This window comes from Chelonoidis abingdonii, chromosome 11 (assembly GCF_003597395.2).
Source record: "Chelonoidis abingdonii isolate Lonesome George chromosome 11, CheloAbing_2.0, whole genome shotgun sequence".
NCBI classification, from domain to species: domain Eukaryota; kingdom Metazoa; phylum Chordata; order Testudines; family Testudinidae; genus Chelonoidis; species Chelonoidis abingdonii.
The window spans coordinates 26,624,527-26,645,067 of NC_133779.1; the positions used below are offsets into that span (position 1 = coordinate 26,624,527).

The 20,541-nt window shown below is 50.7% G+C and overlaps 3 non-coding genes across 3 annotated transcripts; 1 reads left to right on the forward strand and 2 right to left on the reverse strand.

The window, feature by feature from the left end:
- Positions 1-10,073: 10,073 nt before the first annotated feature.
- LOC116829831 (U1 spliceosomal RNA) lies at positions 10,074-10,236 on the reverse strand. Its single transcript, XR_004374824.1, has one exon. It is a non-coding gene; the product is annotated as a U1 spliceosomal RNA (small nuclear RNA).
- Positions 10,237-12,119: 1,883 nt separating this feature from the next.
- Positions 12,120-12,235, forward strand: LOC116829832 (U5 spliceosomal RNA). The gene has a single exon (XR_004374825.1). It is a non-coding gene; the product is annotated as a U5 spliceosomal RNA (small nuclear RNA).
- Positions 12,236-17,649: 5,414 nt separating this feature from the next.
- TRNAS-GCU (transfer RNA serine (anticodon GCU)) lies at positions 17,650-17,721 on the reverse strand. Its single transcript has one exon. It is a non-coding gene; the product is annotated as a tRNA-Ser (tRNA).
- Positions 17,722-20,541: the final 2,820 nt, after the last annotated feature.

A 20,541-nucleotide genomic window follows, 5' to 3' on the forward strand; every position in this document is an offset into this window, starting at 1 on the left:
GGGTGGGCTTGCTGTGGGAAGCACACGGAGGGGCAGAGGATGCTGAATGCTCCAAGGAGAGACCCAGGAGGTGAAGCCGTGTGAGCTTCTTGCCCTGAACAAGTCTGCTTCAAGGGAGAGGAGGCTCCCCAAAGTCCTGCCTGGCTTTGTGGGGAGCTGTTCCAGAGCATCGCCCGGGGACTCCGTGACAGGGGGACCCCAGGGCTGTGGCAGCAGTGGGGTGGGGGGGAAAGGGGGAAGCCCAGCACTGGGGTGGCAGGGGGTGTGTGGGGGGGAGCCCAGGGCTGGGACAGGGGGCAGTCAACATCTTTTTTGCTTGCGGCGACAAAAAACCTAGAGCCAGCCCTGATCCCCTGAATCTGAGCCTGGGCTATGGTGGTGAGATTAAGGCCTTGAGGATTATGCTGGAACCTCCGCAAGGCTGCTGGGAGATGGGTGTCTGAGTCACACCCACCCTGCTCTTTGGGCTACCAGCTGAAAGCACTGAGGCAGCAAAGGGAGGCTTTGGTTTCAAGGAGCAAGGAAGTAGCACAGACTTACAGCCATCCCTGGGTAAGTTCAAACCACCAACCTTGTAGTTAACAGCTAAATGCACTGACCTATTGTGCCATAGACACACATACAGCCCAGAAGTCAGCAATCAGCTCAGGGTAGGGTTATACCATAGGTGTGCAGTGGTTAGACAAGAATCAGCCAGGAACTGGACTGGTATGGGGTGACACTATCTTATGTGTGCCTGATGACTGTACATTTGAGATACCCCTGTGGGAAGGAGTGTTGTATACAGGAAGGTACCTCTGCACAAAGTGGGGCTGGGAGCCAGGACTCCTGGGTTCTAGCCCCTGCTCTGGGAGGGAAATGGGGATGAGTGGGGGTGGGGGGCTGGGTTCTCTCCCCAGCTCTGGGAGGGAAGTGAGGTTTAGTCTAGATGGTTGCGGGAGAGGGGGAACGTGCTGCTTGAGGAAGTGGGGGGGATTTGGAGAATGGGCACTGGGGGTGGGTGGAGTGAGTGAGTAGGGGCAGGACCTCAAAAATCCTGCAGCCCCCTCCCTGTAGGACTCAGACACCAGCACCCTGCCCTCACCTCCTTCTGCCCATGACCTCTTCCCTGCATCCTCAGCACCCTGCCCCTGAGCTCCTCCTCCTCCCTGTCCTCAGCACCCCTTCCTCAGCGCCCTGCCCCTAATTGCCTCCAACCCATTTCTCCATTGCTGGGCCCCATCACCCCAGTCCATCCCCAGAGTGTGAAGTTCCTCATCTCCAATCTCTGCTACCCCCAAACCTGCCAGGTTTCCCTTTTCAGCCACCGTGGGGCCCTGCAACCTGCCCGTCCTCTCTGGGGTCTCTAAATCTCCCAATCCCACAATGCACCCTGGTAACCCCACCCTCCTCTCCCCCTAATTCCCCTAGTCCCTTCCCTTGGGTCCTCCTGGACACCCCAACCCCACAGGATGACATTATTTATGAGTGTTTTAAAATTTCAGTGCTCTGCATTTTTCCCTGCCACTGTCATCTGGCAGCTCAGGGACGTGAGATTCTCCTCCATTGCGTTTCTGCTGATGGAAAAAGAAGAGAGATCACACTTCAGTACCTTTGGAAATAAAAGCAACCTGGAAACAAACCAGCCGTCTCCACAGTGTGCAGTTTGTATCTCTTTTGTTGCAGTTGATGTGTGCACAGCATGCACGGTGTGTGTGTGTATGCGTGTGTGTATGTGTGCAGTGTGTGTGGTGGACAGGGGCGCTGTGTGTGTGCAGTATGTGTGGTGGACAGGGGCACTGTGTGTGTGTATGCGTGGTATGTATGTACAGTATGTATGGAGGACAGAGGCAGTGTGTGTGTGTGTGTGTAGGTGCAGTGTGTATGGAGGACAGAGGCACTGTTTGTGTAGAACAGTGGCACTGTGTATGTGCAGTGTGTGTTGAGGACAGGGCAGTGTGTGTGTGTGCGTGCAGTGTGTGTGGAGGACAGTGGCAGTGTGTGTGTGTGCGCGCAGTGTGTGTGGAGGACAATGGCACTGTGTGTGTGTGCGTGCAGTATGTGTGGAGGACAGAGGCACTGTGTGTGTGTGCGCGCAGTGTGTGGAGGACAGAGGCACTGTGTGTGTGTGCGCACAGTGTGTGTGGAGGACAGTGGCACTGTGTGCTCACACGGGAATTCACAGGGAACTCACCACCCTTGGTGCAGCATTTGACTTGTGCTCGGCATGAATGTAGCACTGTGGAGTGTCAGGCACAGGCTGCGTGACCCCCTCCATTTATCCTTGGTGCAGATACAGCCCAGGCAGTGCTAGTGCAACCTCCCCTCCTGCTGCCCTCTACCAGCATCTGCAGAGCCCACCTGTCAGGGCAGCAGGGGAACATCCCTCCATGGATCCTGGTTCTCAGGCTCTCGGATGGGACTGCCCTGGGATGGGGGTGTTCAGTGGGGTGGTCGCATCCATTAGGTTACCAGGCTAAGCCAACTACTATCCTTGGCATGCGTCCACTGCAACGATGGGGCCTTTTAACACAAACCGCTCTGGGCCAGGCTGGGATCCAGCTGTCACTTCTGGTGTCTCTGGTCGAAGCACTGGATGTCACTCAGAAGCCTGTCTCAGAGCAGCCACGCCGGGGACTTATGCTAATCCAAGTGCAAAATCTTCAGCTAGGCACATTCACTCCCTTCCCACCTCCACCCAAGCGGACGAGACACGTCGGCTCGAAGACGCCTCCTTCACACTTCTCTTTTGGCTGGGCAAAGCTCTTGGCCTGCCTCTTGACTTGTCAAGAAAGCGCGGCCATGCGGCCCAAGCCTGAGTCACGTCCGCAGCCTGGTCCACCCTGGCTGACGGCGCGCAGAGCCATGCCAGTCAATGGCAGGTTGAGTCGGGAGTCTCAGCTCTTTCCGCTGACAGCCACATAGCGCTGCCTAGCGCCCCGAGAGCCTCCCTCATGTTCTCCCGCAGCAGCCGCCTGCCGGTGTGGGTGGGAAAAGGGGACCAGGAAGCACTGCAGCCTCATTCCAGGACAGGAGGCCCTCGTCACACCCAGGCCTGCCTCTTGCCTTCAGCCCAGGCAGCCAGAGGTGCCAGGGAGCTCCCTGGTAGGCCAATGCCTCAGCCACCTCTTGCTTCATAGCCTAGGCTCTTGATGCTCTGCTGGTCCCTGCCTCGCTTGAAAGCCCAGAGCAAAAAGAGACAAAACATCTTTAGCAGAGGATGATTTTGAGCTATCAACTTCCAGGTTATAGGCCCAGCACGCTTCCACTGCGCCACTCTGCTGGAATTTTGCATATAGCATCCAGCACCCAGGCTCCAGCATCCACACTAGCGCCTTGTGAGCACTAGCACTGGCTAGGCATTAGCCTTGATAATAGTCAACTTGTATCTGTGTGGTGCAATAGGTCAGTGCATTCAGCTATTAACTGAAAGGATGGTGGTTTGAGCCCACCCTGGGATGGGGATGAGTTGTGCTACTTCTGTACTCCTTAAGGCCTGCTGAGAGCCCCAAAACCACTCCCAACTGATGGCCTGAAAAGCGGGCTGGATGCAATACAGTAACCCAGGGGCTAGTCTTAATCCTCAAGTGCAAAACCTTGAGCCAGGAACATTTTGCTCCCTTCCCACCTCTGCCCAAGCCACAGGGGAGAAAGGGACAAGACACGCCGTCTCGAAGACGCCTCCCTCCAACTTCCCTATTGACTGCGCAAAGCTCTTGGCCTGTCTCATGTCTCATCAGGGAAGGTAGTGCTGAGTAATCAGACTGTCACTTTTATAAAGATACATGAAAACTCTGTGAGCACAAAAGAAAGTTACAGCTCATGTAAGAATTGCCATGGCTAATATAATGTTATAGAAGTTAAACTATGGAAGGAATGTGCATTTCCCCCAGGACATGTGCACTGTATATTTTAGAAGGGGTAAAAGAAATGCAAACAAAACATGCTTCTTAATTACAGGTTTCAGAGTAGCAGCTGTGTTAGTCTGCAGCTGCAAAAAGAACCGGAGTACTTGTGGCATGTCTCTAAGGTGCCTTCTTAGGGCTCTAAAGGGAGAAACAATATGTTGTTTTTTTCTTTTTCAGCTCGCTGTGTGTTTTGGAAGCAGGAGTTGAAAGTGAAAAGAAATCAGAACTCGGGTGGAAGTTGATTGTGTCCCTTTTAAGACAGAGTCTCTGAGCTGCTGATGGCTTTGGATCCAAAACCAAGCCAGAAAGCCTCTGTGTTAATGCAAATGACGTAACTGACAAAGGAGGAGAGAAAATCAGCTCCCAGACTGCTGCACTGGGCAGCACAGCATGGAGAGGAGGTGACCAGCCCCGTGTGGAGAAAGAAGTGGTTCGGGACTATTTAGAAAAGCTGGACGAGCACGAATCCATGGGGCTGGATGCGCTGCATCCGAGGGTGCTAAAGGAGTTGGCGGGTGTAATTGCAGGGCCATTGGCTATTATCTTTGAAAACTCATGGCGATCGGGGGAGGTCCCGGATGACTGGAAAAAGGCAGCCATCCTGTTAGTGAGATGGCTTCCTAGCTAGCAGGGACTGTTTTGTGAGGGTCTTCCGCTGGCTCTTTGGTTTCCTGACTTTTTGGTTATCACGGTTGAAGAGCAGCAAATAAGTGCGTGTCGTTTGCGTTAACGTTTGGTTGTCCTAAGAGTGTATGGTTTGGAGTCATTTGTGACTCTTCGGTTAGTTATTGGCAACAGCTTCTTATTGGGCCCCTGAGCTGAAAGGCTGCTCTTGCAGAGTTTAGTTTGTCATTGTTGAAAGGTCAGTTAAAGAGCTGCTCTCTTAATCTAGTCCGTGAGGGTTCTTACGCCGTCCTCCTTAATATACCTTCCAGAAGGTGATTGCATGGTTTCCCTCGTCTCCCCACAGAAGAGAAATTGTCCATCCCTTTCCTGTTGGGGAAACACCAGTGTTTTCAAACGTTTTGCCCAGATGAGGGATAGTTCTTAGGAGCAGAAGAGGAGGAAGATTGTGGCCTTTGAGTCAGATCCTAGCGTTCAAGCCAGAAGGAACCAGCCGATCACCTCAGAGGGACTAAGGGGCACCAATGCCCCAAATAGCGAGAATGCTTTGACGCCATTGACTGTATGTTGGAGATAGTTGTGTGGGAGGAGCAGAAAAGAGCATCGGGGCTGCGGAATAGGGCTTGCCTAGGCTTTCTTTGCCCTGCTTTGCTGTAAGAGTTAACGGTGAGAGATTGGTAGTCACAGGTCAGCGGGTGGCTTTATGGAAATTCGGAGTATAGAGGGGAAACCAGCGAGAGGAAGGCGTCTGCAAGACTTGTCTGTCTTTGAACAGAATTGTGTGCTAAGGCTTCTTGCTTTAAATTCCTCCACTGGAGTCATTTCGGGGAAGTGAGTCTCACTTGTAGAGTTCCCTAGTTATGGTCTTTGTTGCGTGTCTGGGAGCTCGTCCTGGTGAGGCAGAAATGGGTGGGCGCAGGGGTGGTGCGTGGTGGCAGGGTGTCAGCCTTGCTTGTCTGCTCCCTGGAAGGACGATCAAAGCATAGCGTGGTGTTTCCTCAGTTTCATGCCTGCTATGTCCTTGATGTGAGGACTGTCCATTAGCTTTTTTTTTTTTTGTGGAAATGAGGGGGGTTAGAGCAGAAGCTTGCTTTGTCTGCCCCATGCATGGACCTGGTATTGCAGTGTCTCCAGGGATGGTGTATCTCCCTTAGGGGAGCACCTTCTGGTTAGAAAAACAGAAAAGAGTTGAGCTGTGATGATCTTTCTTTCAAGCAGATTTTTTTTGAAATAGCAGAAAAATATGGTGTCTTTACGGCTTTGGTTTCTTTCCGATAAACACAATAGAGGTACGGTTTCTTGGAAGTGTTTTGTGAGTCTGCAGATGTGAGAGGTTCTTCTTTGTCTGGCTAGAGAAGTATGTAAGAAGCTGGACTCCATCTTTCTGCTGTGAGTCTTTTCAACAGTATGAGGGAGGAATGCTTCCCAGACTCTGGCTCTGTTGGGGAGATGGTTGTTTTTTCGGTTGTGTTTTTCTTGGGGTGGGGGCTTGGTAATATTTGAGATGACGTGTATATCAACAACTGCAGGAGTTACACAGACTTCTCCCCACCCGACCTACGTTCTATGTATCTTGGTTGGTAAGATCGAGACAAGGCACTAGGTGTCGTGCTGCCCCCGGCACACAGGGGCCCCAATCCTGATTTTTTCCCCCAAACCCACTGTAATCTAAACGCCAAATAATAACCCTTAACCTCTCATTATTGCCACCCTCACTATTGGAAAATCCCCAAAATCACCACAGTGGCTTACAAATCGTGAGGATTCGTTTCTTAAAATAAAACCTAATGTGGGTCCTCTGTCTTTCCCTTCCGGTTTTCTGAACCAGGCAAGCTAGAGACTTACCTTTCTAGTGCAGCCAGAGCCCAGAGAGCAGGAGCCCCCGGCGCCTGGGGCTGGCAGGCAGTGGGGTCCTCAGGGTTGTGTGTTCCACACTTTGTCTCACCCACCAAGTATCAAGTGTGATCTCCTCAGGCACTAGAATAGCCTTAACATGGAGTCACAGTCAGCCCCCTTGGGCACCCTGACTCTGTCTTGCCACCCAGGTGTGGTAGAAGCTGCTGTAACACGCAAACTCTGTACGTCCTTTAGGGCTAACCCTAGCCAAACAGCCGGGATCCCTTGCTTATGCTTAGAAGGCGTGCCGTCTCCTGAAGTCCGAGCAACAGCGGGTGGGGGTGGGGGTGGGGGTGGGACAAGAGTTTCTTCCTGACAGGGATTTTTATTCCATTCCCCCAGAGCTCAAGCTGATGGGGCAAGTGTTTGTGCAGGTCTCTGCCTCCTCGTGGCTGTGTGAGGGGGAGCAACCAACCAAGTCTTTTGTCCACGGATGATCCACAGTGGCTTGTCTGATGTCTCAGTCAGGGCCTTCTCTTGCTGGAAAGGAGATGACGCTTCTTCTGGTAAAGCAGCGTTTCACACTTGGTAATGCTTCTCTCCTGACGGGTGGCAGCAAGGGGTTGACAGCTTTCGTGCCAACGCTTATGTGGCACCTTACTACATGGGCTGCGGCTATTATAGGTGAGAAAAATGCATGCAGCAACTCCCGAGCTTGTCATAAACTCTAACACATTTTTTATAACTCTAATGCCTCTTTAAGAACACAAACAGGTGAGCAAGACAAGTTTCCAGCCATGCCTTTGTCACGTTTCAGTAAGGCCTAGGGGCCTTGGCATGAGCTGCACCTGGTCTGCTGGTGTCAGAAGAGGATCTTCCCTTCTTATCCCCAGGTGTCTGTCCTGGGAGCAGTACTGTTCAACTTATTCCTAAATGATCTGGGGAAAGGGGTAAACAGTGAGGTGGCAAAATGTGCCGATGATAGAAAATTGCTCGAGATAGTTAAGCCCCAGGCAGACTGCGAAGAGCCACAAAGAGATCTCACAAACTGGGTGACGGGACAACCAAATGGCAGATGAACGTCGGTGCTGTTAAGTGCAAAGTAATGCACATTGGAAGACATAATCCCGACTCTCCCATAAAACGATGGGTCTAAATTAGCTGTTACCACTGGAGAAAGAGAGCTGGGAGTCGTTGTGGACAGTTCTCTGAAAACATCCACTCAATGTGCAGCGGAGTGTTGGGAATCATTACGAAAGGGATAGGTAAGAAGACAGAAACTATCCTAGCGCCTCAATATCAATCCATGGTACGCCACATCTTGAACACTGCGCGCGGATGCGGTCGCCCAATCTCAAAAAAGCTACATTGGAATGGGAAAGATTCAGAAAAGGACAACAAAGACGATGAGGGGATCTGGACAGCTTCCGTCTAAGAGAGATTAATAAGATTGGGACTTTTCATCTTGGAAAAGAGACGACTAAAGGGGGATACGACGGCGGTCTGCAAAACCATGAGCGGTGTGGCGAAAGTAAATAAGGAAGAGTTATTTACTCCTTCTCATAACGCACGCACTAGGGGTCACCACATGACATTCATAGGCAGCAGCTTTAAAAGAAACAGAAGGAAGTATTTCTTCACGCACCACACAGTCAACCTGTGGAACGCTTAGCCAGAGGATGTCGCGAAGGCCAAGACGATAACAGGGTTGAAAAACGCACTAGATAAATTCATGGAGGCTAGGTCCATCTATGGCGCTTCGCCAGCGGTATCTCTCGCTAACCCCTGTTTGCCAGAAGCTGGGCATGGGCGACAGGGGATGGAGCACTTGATGATTCCCTGCTCTGGTCATTCCCTCTGGGGCACCTGGCGTTGGCCGCTGTCAGAAGACAGGGTGCTGGGCTAGGTCTTTGACTTTGACGGGTCGCTGGGAAGATGGTAAATCAGACAGGACCCGTTCGAGAAACCTCTTCATTTCCTTGCCATTGCCTGACTGCTTTATGCATTTCCTTTTCCTTACTTCCAGCAGAGTGACTAGACACCAGATCTGGGTGCTAGCAGAGGGACCTGACGAGCTCCGTCTTTTCGGCAGCGTTGAACATGCCAGGGCACAGTCAGATTCTGGACGCTCATCTGAACGTAACGCCTAGCGCTCAGCTTTATTTCTGTTTCTTAGCTCTTTTGGGCCATCGATCTTTGGTCTGACACGTAGGATCCCTGCATTAGGAGAGATGGCTACTTAATGAGACCATAAACCTTGGAAATCAAATGAACCCTGAAGTCCGTAGAAGACCCCGAAAGGCCCTTGGGGAGTGGAGTGCAAGCTGAGGAAGCGTTCCCTGCACAGCTTACCTCTCCATTCTCGTTTTCCTGTCCTGAGCGCAAAAGCCGGGAAGCAGCTCCGGGTAGGGAGGGATGCCATATGTGTGCAGCGGTTAGACAGGAAACAGCAAGGAACTGGACTGGTGTGGAGTGAAAGTGTAAGCATCTTCTGTATGCCTGAGGACTGCATGTTTGAGAGAGTTTCTGGGGACGTGGAGGCTCTGAGTGGGCTTTCAGAGGAAATGTAATGGAAGCAAGCAGAAAGTGGAATCCCAGGTTTTTCAAGAATCCTCCACTAACAGCCCAAAAAGCTCAGGTCTACTTACTCATTCAAAATTAGAATAAAGTTACAGCAAGATTTCATCCGAAATGAAGTCGAACCCTAAAGGTTTCAGAACACAACTGCTATAAGGAGCCACGAGGGAAGCAAGAGAAAGTCAGCCTTGTCACAGAGAAACCCAGTTAAACTATTGCTCTTTCTGAAGCAGCATGATCTCCCCAAACGGAAGGGCACTGTTCCCGGAGAAGGGTCCTGGAGAGGGTTCCCTCGTTGGTGCAGGCCATCCACCTCCCGAAAGGCGGAGCTAGGTGGAGGAAGAATTCTTCCACCAAGCGCGGACTGATGTAGCCGCGCCGATTTACGTTCCCCGTGCAGACCAGGCCCGAGGGTTGGAGCGTCCTGAACAGTGAAGTCAAAACAGCTCTGTCTGTCAGGGATGCGCAAAAGGGAAACCCGCTCCTGGGCGACGCGGCCACGCCGCCCTAACCCCAGCGTAGCTCAGGGCATTTGGGAGGCGGTGGGCCTAAAGCGATGGAAAGACCTCCTCCCGCACAGGGTTGTGACAGCCTAGTCTCCGGAGCACAGACAGGGTGGCCACCAAAAGACAGGAACAGACAGCAAAACCAAGGCGGCCCCAGGGCAGGGGGCGAGGCTGCCTGTTGGAAGAGGGGACCGGCAGGACAGGCGTTTTGGGCAGGCCGTCCTCCGTCAAAGGAGGAAGCCCAAGAGGCCGGGCAAGAAGCTACAAGCAGGCAAAGAAGCAGAGCAGGCAGGCAGGCAGGCGCAAGCAGGCAGCTCCCTTAGAGCAAAAGAAGACATTGGTCCAAGCCCCCGCCCCCCCCAAAGCAGACTAGAGAGCACATCAGCTGCAGAGACCAGGGAGGTCAAGAAAGCACAGGTAAAGTTTCAGAGCTGAACTTTTTCTCCTTGGCCCATCATCAGGGGCAAAGAGAAAGGTACAAGAACTCCAGGGCCTGCAGAAAAGAGCAGTCACAAAGACACGAGGGAAAAACTGCTTTTTGCTTTTGCCAAAAGCAACCCCACAGCTGCACGCTGGACCATGCACCCAGCCTACTAGCCAGCACTCCCCCAGGGCATTTATCTTGCTGTCTTTTCAACAATCGCAGGGGAGAGCGCGAACGCAGTCCCCCACTACCACAAATTATGCAGTCGAGTTTCCCGCATTTGGGGAAATCGCAGGGGTCAGCACACCCGCAGTGCAATGGACGAGCCTCACCCTGGGAAACCACCTTCCTGATCACGGTATCTCCCCTGCCAGGTAAGTATGAGCTCCTCTCGCCCAGCTGCTGCCCGCCCTCCCTCTCCCCAGACTTATAAGACACGGGGCGGACGGCCGCGCCCCGACCCCCGGCCTCGCCCACACCGGCTACTGCCGACAGCTGCCCCGCCGCGTCCCGAGGCCCTCCTTCTCCACGCCCAGTCCCGGCGCCAAAGGCGGGCCCTGCTGGGCAGCCTGCCTCCGCTCCCACAATGCTCTGCTCGCACACAGGTCTGCATGCACGCTCACGCGGCTCCGCCCTCCGCTCGGCCCCTCCCCTGCCTGCCCGGCCCAGGGCTCTTGCGTGCCCTGGAGTTGTAGCCGGGTCCCGTCCCAGGCATCCAGGCTATCAGAGAGACGACATGGACCGCCTGCTGCTGGGAAAGAGTGCAGCTTGCATTTTGCTTCTCTCTCTCCCACCGGAAGTTGGTCCAATACAAGAACCACCTCCCTTGCCTTGTCTCCCGTCAGTTCTCCTCAGTGCAGAAGGTCGGGTGTTGACAGCCACTCTCCAGAAACTGGAAGGCCACTCGATCCTTTTGTTACCTGCCAAGTGAGGCTGAGTGCACTGGCAGGCAGCGCCCTTTGAAGAAGCGGAAGACTGCACAAATGACCAGGGAGGAGTCTAAAAATATTGCTCAGGCAGGCAGGAGTGAGATCAGGAAGGCAACTCACGCTTGCGTTGCCGCTAGCAAGAGATGTTAAGAGTAACAAGAGAAGGGTTTCTTCAGGTCTCTTAGCAACAAGAAGAAAGTCAAGGAAAGTGTGGCCCCTGACTGAATGAGGGAGGCAACCTAGTGACAGAGGACGTGGAAAAAGCTAAGGTACTCAATGCTTTCCACCACCCCGTCTTCACGAACGAGGGCAACAAAAATGATTAGGGGGCTGGAAGACATGACTTATGAGGAGAGGCTGAGGGAACTGGGATTGTTTAGTCTGCAGAAGAGAAGAATGAGGGGGGATTTGATAGCTGCTTTCAACTACCTGAAAGAGGGTTCCAAAGAGGATGGATCTAGACTGTTCTCAGTGGTAGCAGATGACAGAACAAGGAGCAATGGTCCCAAGTTGCGGCGGGAAAGGTTTAGGTTGGATATTAGGAAAACTTTTTTCACTAGGAGGTTGGTGAAGCACTGGATTGGGTTCCCTAGTGAGGTGGTGGAATCTTCTTCCTTAGAGGTTTTTAAGGTCAGGCTTGAAAAAGCCCTGGCTGGGATGATTTAGTTGGGGATTGGGTTGGACTAGATGACCTCCTGAGGTCCCTTCCAACCCTGATATTCCATGATTTTAAGCTGTTCCCATGTATTAAGGTGAGCTGCAGCTCAGCGAACCCCAAGGATCTGAGGCGAGCTACTTTGCAGCAGAGGCAGACCAAGCAGCAGTTACAACGCGGGGTCGCACTCTGGCCCGCAGATAGGATCTCATGTCCGAGATTCCAGCTCCTGTTACTTTGCAAAGTGTGTGCTTTTGCTCCGAATTTTAGCTGTGGGCCAAGTGCCCTCTGGCTTCTCGTCCGGGCTCCGTCCTCCATGCGCCTGGGCATCAGTGGGACTGTCTCAGGAAAGCAGCTTTCCCACCCCCGCCGCATCCCAATCTCTTCCCAGCTGGGGAAGGAGCAGAGGCAGCCCAGAGAAAAGACTCCTTTGAGCCCCAGAGAGGGCCGGAGCATCTTATTTGCATACCCACAGTGTACTGCGCGCAGCGAAGCGAGTCCCTGGACAAGGGGCTGGTTTTGCTCCCTGTGTCCCCGGTTCCGATTATCTAACTCGGGCTGTCAATCGGTTCAATTCCATTTCCTCTAAAAGCTTGCGGTTTAGCGGGCTGTGAGAGTAGTCACTCTGACTTTTGGTAGCGTATGCGGTTGCCCCGCCAGTGCCTCTGCCGCCTGTTTTATGTACTCTGCTTTCTCTTCAGTTCATATAAATCTTTTGCCTTTTACTAAAGATTTCTGTGGGGAGGAACATTTATGAGTTTGTACCCAATTTTTTGAGGCTTTGCTTTGGCGAGGCTGTTCCCTGTTGTGAAAAAAACAGAAGGGTGCTACCTGAACTGGTGTCAGTGGCTGAAGCTTTTCAATAGTATGAAAAAAACTCAGAGCTCTGAAAATGACTGTTTAGGATTTTTTGTTTGTTTTGTTTTGTTTTTTTGAGCTCATCGTGTTAGGGTATGTCTGCACTACGGGATTATTCCGATTTTACATAAACCGGTTTTGTAAAACAGATTGTATAAAGTCGAGTGCACGTGGCCACACTAAGCACATTAATTCGGTGGTGTACATCCATGTACCGAGGCTAGCATCGATTTCCGGAGCGTTGCACTGTGGATAGCTATCCCGTAGCTGTCCCATAGTTCCCGCAGTCTCCCCCGTCCCTTGGAATTCTGGGTTGAGATCCCAGTGCCTGATGGGGCAAAAATCATTGTCGCGACTGGTTCTGGGTACAGCCTCACCCCTCCCTCTGTGAAAGCAGCAGACAACCATTTCGCGCCTTTTTTCCTGGGTGAACTGTGCAAACGCCATAGCACAGCAAGCATGGAACCTGCTCAGATTAACACCGCAGTCATGGACGTTGTAAACACCTCGCGCATTCTTGTGCAGTCAATGCGGAACCAGGACCTGTTAAGCCAGGCGAGGAGGCTACGGCAGAGCGACGACGAGAGTAATGAGGACATGGACACAGAATTCTCTCAAACCGTGGGCCCAGGCACTTTGGAGATCCTGCTGGTAATGGGGCAGGTTCTAGCCATTGACCGCCAATTTTGGGCCCGGGAAACAAGCACAGACTGGCGGGACCACACAGTTTTGCAGGTTTGGGACGATTCGCAGTGGCTGCGAAACTGTCGCATGCGTAAGGGCACTTTCATGAAACTTTGTGACTTGCTTTCCCCTGCTTTTGAGACTTGCTTTCCCTGCCCTGAACGCCAACCATAATACCAAGATGAGAAGAGCAGCCCTCACAGTTAGAGACCTCAGCGAAAGTGGCAATAGCCAACTCTGGCAAGCTTGCAACCATAGATCAGTAGAACAGGCGTACCCTGAAATGCCAGAATACCAAGATGAGAGCAGCCCTCACAGGTTGAGAAGCGATGTGGCAATGCCCTGGAAGCTTGCAACACCAGACAAGCTACTGGTCAGTCGGGAATCATTTGAGTGGGGAATCTACTGTGGGGAGTCTGCTGTGATGCAAGTAGCCAAAGCAATCATTAATTCTGCCTACAAAAGGTTGTGATCTGGGAAATGTGCAGGTCATAGTGTGGATGGCTTTGCTGCAATGGATTCCCTACTGTGGTGGGGTGATAGATGACCCATATCCCTGTCTTGGCACCGGAGCACCAGGCACCCAGTACGTAAACCGCAAGAATTACTTTTCCATGGTTGCTGCAAGCACTGGTGGATCACAAGGGATGTTTCACAACATCCACATGGATGGCGGGCATTCATTGACGCTCGCATCTTCAGGAACATTACTCTGTTTAAGCTGCAGCAAGGAATTACTTCCCGACAGAAATAGTAGTTATTCTGGGGACCCAGCGCTACCCTTGATGCCATGCTCATGACGCCATACACAGGCAGCCTGGTGCAGTTAGTAGGAGCTGTTCGTACAGTGAGCAAGTGCAGAATGGTGGTAGATGTGGATTGGCCGTTTAAAGTCTGGACTCGCTCAGACCTCAGCCAAACAATTGCCATTGTTATTGCTGCTTGCTGTGTGCTTCCACAATACTGGTGTAGAGTTAATGGGAGACCTTTATGTCGGCGTGGGGCTGTGAGGCAAATCCACCTGGCCGCTGATTACGCGCAGTCAGACAAAAGTGTGGATTAGAAGAGCACCCAGAGCGGTGTTTGCGCATCAGAGAAGCTTTCGAAAATGAAGTTTCATGACGGGCTAGGTACGGTGTTGATGCTGCTGTGTGTTGTTTCCCCTTGATGAACCTCCCCCCCTTGAGTTGGACTCTCCCTGTAAACAAACCCACTTCCCCTTCGATTACAGCTGGCTTAAGGAAATTAAAGTCACTATCTTTTAAAATCATGTATTCTTTATTAATCATTATAAAAAGGGAGAGAACTGACAGGTAGCCCGTGTGTTTGGGAGGAGGAATAGGAGGGAAGGAAAAGGCCACTAAAAAAATTTCAAAATGATGACAGCTTTTGGTTGTTGCTGTCCACGGGGTGGAGGTGGAGGGTGCACGGACCTCCCCCCACGCGTTCTTACACATCTGGGTAGGAGGATTGGAACAAGTGACGTAGGGCTGGTTATAACACGGGCTGCAGCGGCACTCTGTGATCTGCTTTGCTGTTCCTGAAGCTCCACCAGATGCTGGAGCAGTCAGTTTGATCACACAGCAGCCCGATTTGATACCTGTCCACGCTATCTTCCTGCCTACACCGATCTTCTGCTGCACCTCCTCATCCGAGCATACCTCCTGTCCTCACATTCACTGGCATCTTCCTGTAATTATACCACGTCCTTCCACTCATCAGTAAGCTCTTTCATTGCAGTGTTACTTTCCATGATTTCTGAACATTTCGTCTCGCGTCTTTTTTTTCTGCCGCACCTTATCTGAGAAAGAAAGCCTATCGGATGGGTAGGGAGGCTTTGAAAAATTTGCAGCTGCATTGAGGGATGGAAAAAGGGAGAGAAGTATTTTTAAAAATACATTTTACAGAACAATGTTTATACTCTTTCACGGTGAAACACAACTATTCACCTACATAGCACATGCTGAATTTCACTACAAGGTCGCATTTTGCATCTTAATTATTGAGTGCCTTGCGGCTCTGATGTTAGAATCTCACAGATGCAGGTCCGGCAGCAGAATTCGGCCTGCCATGCGGCCATGGAAGCCATTGTCTTTCGGCTTCTTGCAGCCTTCATATATCCAGTCCCCCTCCTTTACCAAATAGCAAGCAAGCCGTTTGAGCGCTTCTTCCTGTTTAACATTGCAGCAGCAGAAACCACCCCCCTATCCAACCATTCTCTGGGATGACGCTTTTACCTTCCTCCCACATTTGGGCTGGTATCATGGAAGATCACTGCTAAAACACCCCCCCTCCCTCACCGCGTGGCTGGTAGGGGAAGATCCCTGCAGCCAAAACGCGAAAGCTCATGCCATACCTGCCCCCCATTTCCCCCTGCCTTGGCTACTGCAAGGAAGGGTTTCTTTTAAGCAACAGGGCAAACAGCCCAGTAGAATGGCCATCTCTGTCCCCTTAATTAAATTCCTGAATTTTCAGCCAGGTTACCATGACGATATCACTCTCCTGAGGATAAACAGCGAGGATAAAGACTGGATGTTGCTGAATGCCAGCAAACCCAGGACCATATGCAGCCAGGCTTGTCATGCAATGATACCAGATTACTTGCTAAATGATGGATGGTCAAGTGTCCTACCATGGAGGACGAATAAGGCTGCCGCCCAGAACCTTCTGCAAAGGCTTTGGAGTACCTCCAGAGAGCTTCATGGAGATTGTCCCTGTGAGGATTTCTGCTCCAATTCCCCAGACATTAACAGCTTTCAGTAACGTACTGGCCACAAAAGCATCCAAGTCCTAAGGCGAAATTATCATTAAAATAAATGCTTTGCTTTTAACTATGTTTTATAATTTACAAAGGTACACTCACCAGAGGTTCCTTCAGGCTTCATTTGTTGTGAGATATGGCTTGAGCTGGAGTAATTCCGTCGGTGATTAAAAGCTCCTGGCTGTTGGTGCAGAACGGAGTTGCTGTGTTGCTCTCTGCAAGCTTCGTCCTTCCTCTTCCTCCTCCTCATCTTCCCCGTCCGCAGAAACCTCAGCCATGGCTGGGATTACCACCCCACACAGATCCATGGACAGGGTGGGGTACTGGTGGCGCACCCCCCCTAGAATTGCATGCAGCTCAGCCTTTAGAAGCGGCATGTTTTTGGCCGTGCCCCGGAACCTTCCGTTTGCTTCTTTGGTCTTTCTGGTAGGCTTGTCTGAGCTCCTTAACTTTTTACACGGGCACCTCCAGTTGATTAGGACTGGGAGAGTCACAAAAGTGGATGACTTAGCATGTTCACTGGGAATCCTAATAACCAGCAAGGACTGTTTAAACGTAGCCCTTATCCAATTTTAAAAATCAGGATTTCCTCCCCCCGCAAAAAAAGAAAAGAATCTAACTTCTAGAGGTAATGAACGTTTAAGAATAAGTTTTGTCAGTATCTGATGTTGTGAACAAGGAGTATGCCAAGGCAGTTCGCTAAGCACAGAATCGACATAAATTGCCCAGTCTAGAGACAGGATCAAGGACCTGGCGCTACAAATACGTGACCCGAATACTCTCTCAGTCCAAAGAGAGACTGGAGAAGGAGATTGCTGAAGCAAAGCCACAGGCTCTCAGGTTCCCTGGCCATCCGCCCTGTCCTGCCTGCTATGTCAGCATCTCTCTGTGAGGTCACCACCTCCCACACCTTTGACCATAGTCTGAGGTCCTGCAAAAGCTTTTGTGATGTCATTACCACACCTCCTTGCTGTGCTAAAATGTCCTGCCCCTGCCCAGGCACTTTGGAGGTTTGAGCTACTCCCTGTGGATCACCCCACACAAAGAGCGTTCGTTCTAGGAAGCAAGCCGGCTAGATAGTAACACATCAGACTCTGCTCCCAATGCTACAGCAAGTTTTTCAGAAATTAGTCAACTTTATGGCCAGAAGAGACCATTAGAGCATCTAATCTGACCCCCTGCATATCACAGGCCTCCTATATGACACAATAGCTACTTTTGGGCAAACACGTTCCAGAAACTAACACGTTAGTTTTCATTAAATGACATCAGGAGATGGCAAATCCACCACTTTCCTTGGTAGTTTGCTCCTGTGGTGAATCATCCTGGCTGTTGAATATTTGTGTCTTATTTGTCATATGAATTTGTTTCTTTTCACCTTCCAGCCATTGGGGCTTGTTATGCCTTTCTCTGCTAGATTAAAGAGCCCTTTAATACCCAATCTTTTCTCTCCATTAAGGCCCTTCAACACTTCAATGAAGTCATCTTTCAATCTTCTTTTGATAAGCTAAACAGGTTGAGCTCTTTTAATAGCTCACTAGAAGGCATTTTTCTCCAGCCCTCAGAACATTTGGTGGCTCTTTGCTCATCAGAATCCTGAACCCCAGCTGGATGTGGTTCTTGTTCTTCTGCACAGCACAACTGTGGAGAAGAGGGATCTGTAAATGTACATTCATATGATACCTTTGTTTAGTCGATAAAAACATAAACTAGACACTTAGAGGATTGGAAGTGATTTCAGCTGATGGACAGGTTTGCTAGGTTTTTATGCATTTGGACAGCGAAATGTTGAGTGTTTACATTCATATCAAGCACCCCCCGTATAGTAGAGCTCCTGAACATAATGGAGAATGGAAATGAAAATGTTTTCCTTTTTCTTTTAAAAAGAAAGAGAAAGGGGAGGTTATAAGAGGGCACTTGGGTTTGAACCAAGGACTACTTGATTAGCAAGCAAGCACTCTACTACTGAGCTATACCCCCATGACAACAAGAGTATTGAATTGTGATCTCCAGGACTTTGAAGGACAGACCCTGCTTCACCAAGATCCTTTGCCATTCCCAGACCACAGGTGGTTTTAAAAATGGGGTTTGATTAAACTTCTTAAATATGGTAAACACCACAGCTTGCGCACCCTCTGATATACCTTCTCCCACTGACATAGCTGCCACCTCTTGAGAAGTGAATTAACTATAGCCACAGGAAAACTCTCTCCCATCAGCATAGAGCAGTGGTTCTCAAACTGTGAATCAGGACCCCAAAGTGGGATGTGACCCTCTTTTAATGGGGTTACCAGGGCTGGCATTAGACTTGTTGAGGCCAGGGGCTGAAGCCAAAAGCCAGAGCCCCACCACTCAGAGCTGAATCCCTCAAGCTCTGGTTTTGCCCTCCCTCAACTGGGGCAGGGCTCAGGCTTAGTCTCCCCTGCCTGTGCCTAGTGTGGAGGGGCTTGGTCCCTCTTTCCAGGGCCATGTAATAAGTTTTTTTTTTTGGCAGAAGGGGGTTGAAGTGAAAGGAAGTTTGAGAAACCCTGGCATAGAGCCTCTGAATATGTCTAGCCTTGGCTTCCTGTGGCACCATGGGTGATCAGACATTGAAAGTACAGCCATGAAGACACCACACACCAGCTTTACCTAGCACGCAAGAATCAAACTTCCACAGAAAGATGCCTATTGCTTTCTAACCCATCGCCCTAAGCATTCAGCCGCAACCACTTAACAAAGGGGCTTTTCTACACTATGGTTCTGTTCTCACTGAAGGGTCATTTCCAATTGTTTGCTCAGACTAGCATTAGGGAAAATGGTGCCCTGGGCAAAGCTTGTACTTTGGCACTTCCCCATTGCCCCTGGATGATCCCCACTCCCCCTTTACCGCTAGCTCCTGCATTCCCAGTCCTTGCACCTCCTTCACCCCTAACTCTTGCCGCCGCCTTTGCCCTTAAATCCCTGTGCTACCAGCCATTGCCCCTCTCCTGCAGCCCCTTCAAATGGTTCCAGTCTGGGGCCCCACACTTGTTCTCCCTTTCCCTGGGCTTTGACATCACTAGCCCCTGCTTAGTGAGTAGGGTTCAGTGGTCTCCAAAATGTGGGGCATGACTCCTAGGGGGACACAGAGGAACATTCATGGGGGCACCTCATGGCCTGAACCAGCCCCCATGGAGGGAGCACTACTCAGCCCCACTCTATCGCAGCTATTTCCCAACCCTACCCTGAGCCTAGGCTTCTGGCTCCTAGCTCGGCCTCAACCCCCTTACTCCTGTCTGCCCCCCACTCCCCAGCAAGCAATAGCCCCACTCCCAGCCTCGGTTCTTAACTGCAGCTTCTGAGGGTCCACAGCAATGGATAAGAGGGCACAGTGTGAAATGTTTGGAGACCACTGTTTTAGGATGATGTTCTCAATCACTTCTCTGCAGTCCAATAAAAGCTATTCCTCACCCACCTACCCCTCCACCAGGACAGACTAGGTATGTTGTGCTGCCCTTCACTCATGCAGGAAGGATAATAACATTTCATTCCATTCAATCCTAAAGTGATTTGTAACCCACCACCAGCTGAAACTGGTCTTTTTGGGAAAGTGGCTCCATCATGCTGCATACCTAGGCAGAGTAGGTGTGTCTATGGAAACACATTCTGTTCCTGAAGTCTTTCCCACAGCTCATCACAAGATGTGAGGGGGGAACTCATTCAGCCCCTGCTTCTCCTTAGTATTTAGAAACTTCTTAGTGTCCCTGCCTCTGCTGTACTTAGATTTCTCCTCCTGTCTCCTTCTTGACAGCTCAGGTGAGGTGGCCAAGTGGTTAAGGTAATGGACTGCTAATCCATTGTGCTCTACAAGCATGGGTTCACAACCCATCTTCATTGGATGTATTTAGTCTTCACCCCTCCTTTATAGACAACCATCTCCCCCTTTGGTACAATAACAGACCCAACAATGTTGCTGCTTGCAAACAAAAACCTTCTCAGAAACCCAGACCCCCTCCCTTGCTTTAAATTAAATGTCTAAATCCCAGATTTTTTAATCTCAAAAGGTAACATCCTCATAATCTCCCCCAAACACCCTGGGACCTGCCCAAATAATTAAAATACCCCCATCCTGAGCAAGGCCAGAACAGTGAACCAGAGCTAGTGTCTAGGCCAAGCTGTTCTGAAGAAGGCAACTCAGACATTTTCTCCCTGCTTCCCTTGGCAAAGTCTGACTGAGAAAACAAAATCCCCCAAACTGAAAATTTTCTGCTGAAAAACCCATATTATTCAGTTTGGGGACTTTGATTTGAATATATTATTATTATTAGTCTCTTCTGATTTATCTCAGTTCAGGGTTTGTCCTCCAGATGTGTTTACAGGTATTGAGTTGTGGGGGAGAGAGGCCAATTCATAATGTCTCTACCCCCCTTTCATAGTTTCTTCCAACTTGCTAGGAAGCTCCTTTGATACGATGTGAGTCAAGCAGTGTCCATTGTCTCCGTGCTATCTCAGAGAAGCCTGCATTGTACACGGTTCCTGGGATAATCCTTGGGAGTGTGGCTCCCTTCAATGGGCCAGCAGCGAGTCTGGCTCCTCCATTATCGCACCTGAGAGGCTGGTGGTGGGCATTTTCCAACCTCATAACATATCTCAGTAACACACACAGAGAAAAACTTCATAACTTCCCAACCAATGCGAGCACACACAATCCAACACAATATTAATGTTCAACAGATCAAGACTTTTGAAATGATACCTCACCAGGCAGACTTTGTACAAACCATGTTATCATTATATGAGAGTGGTGAATATGGGGCTTCCAGGGTGCTGCTTTGAGCA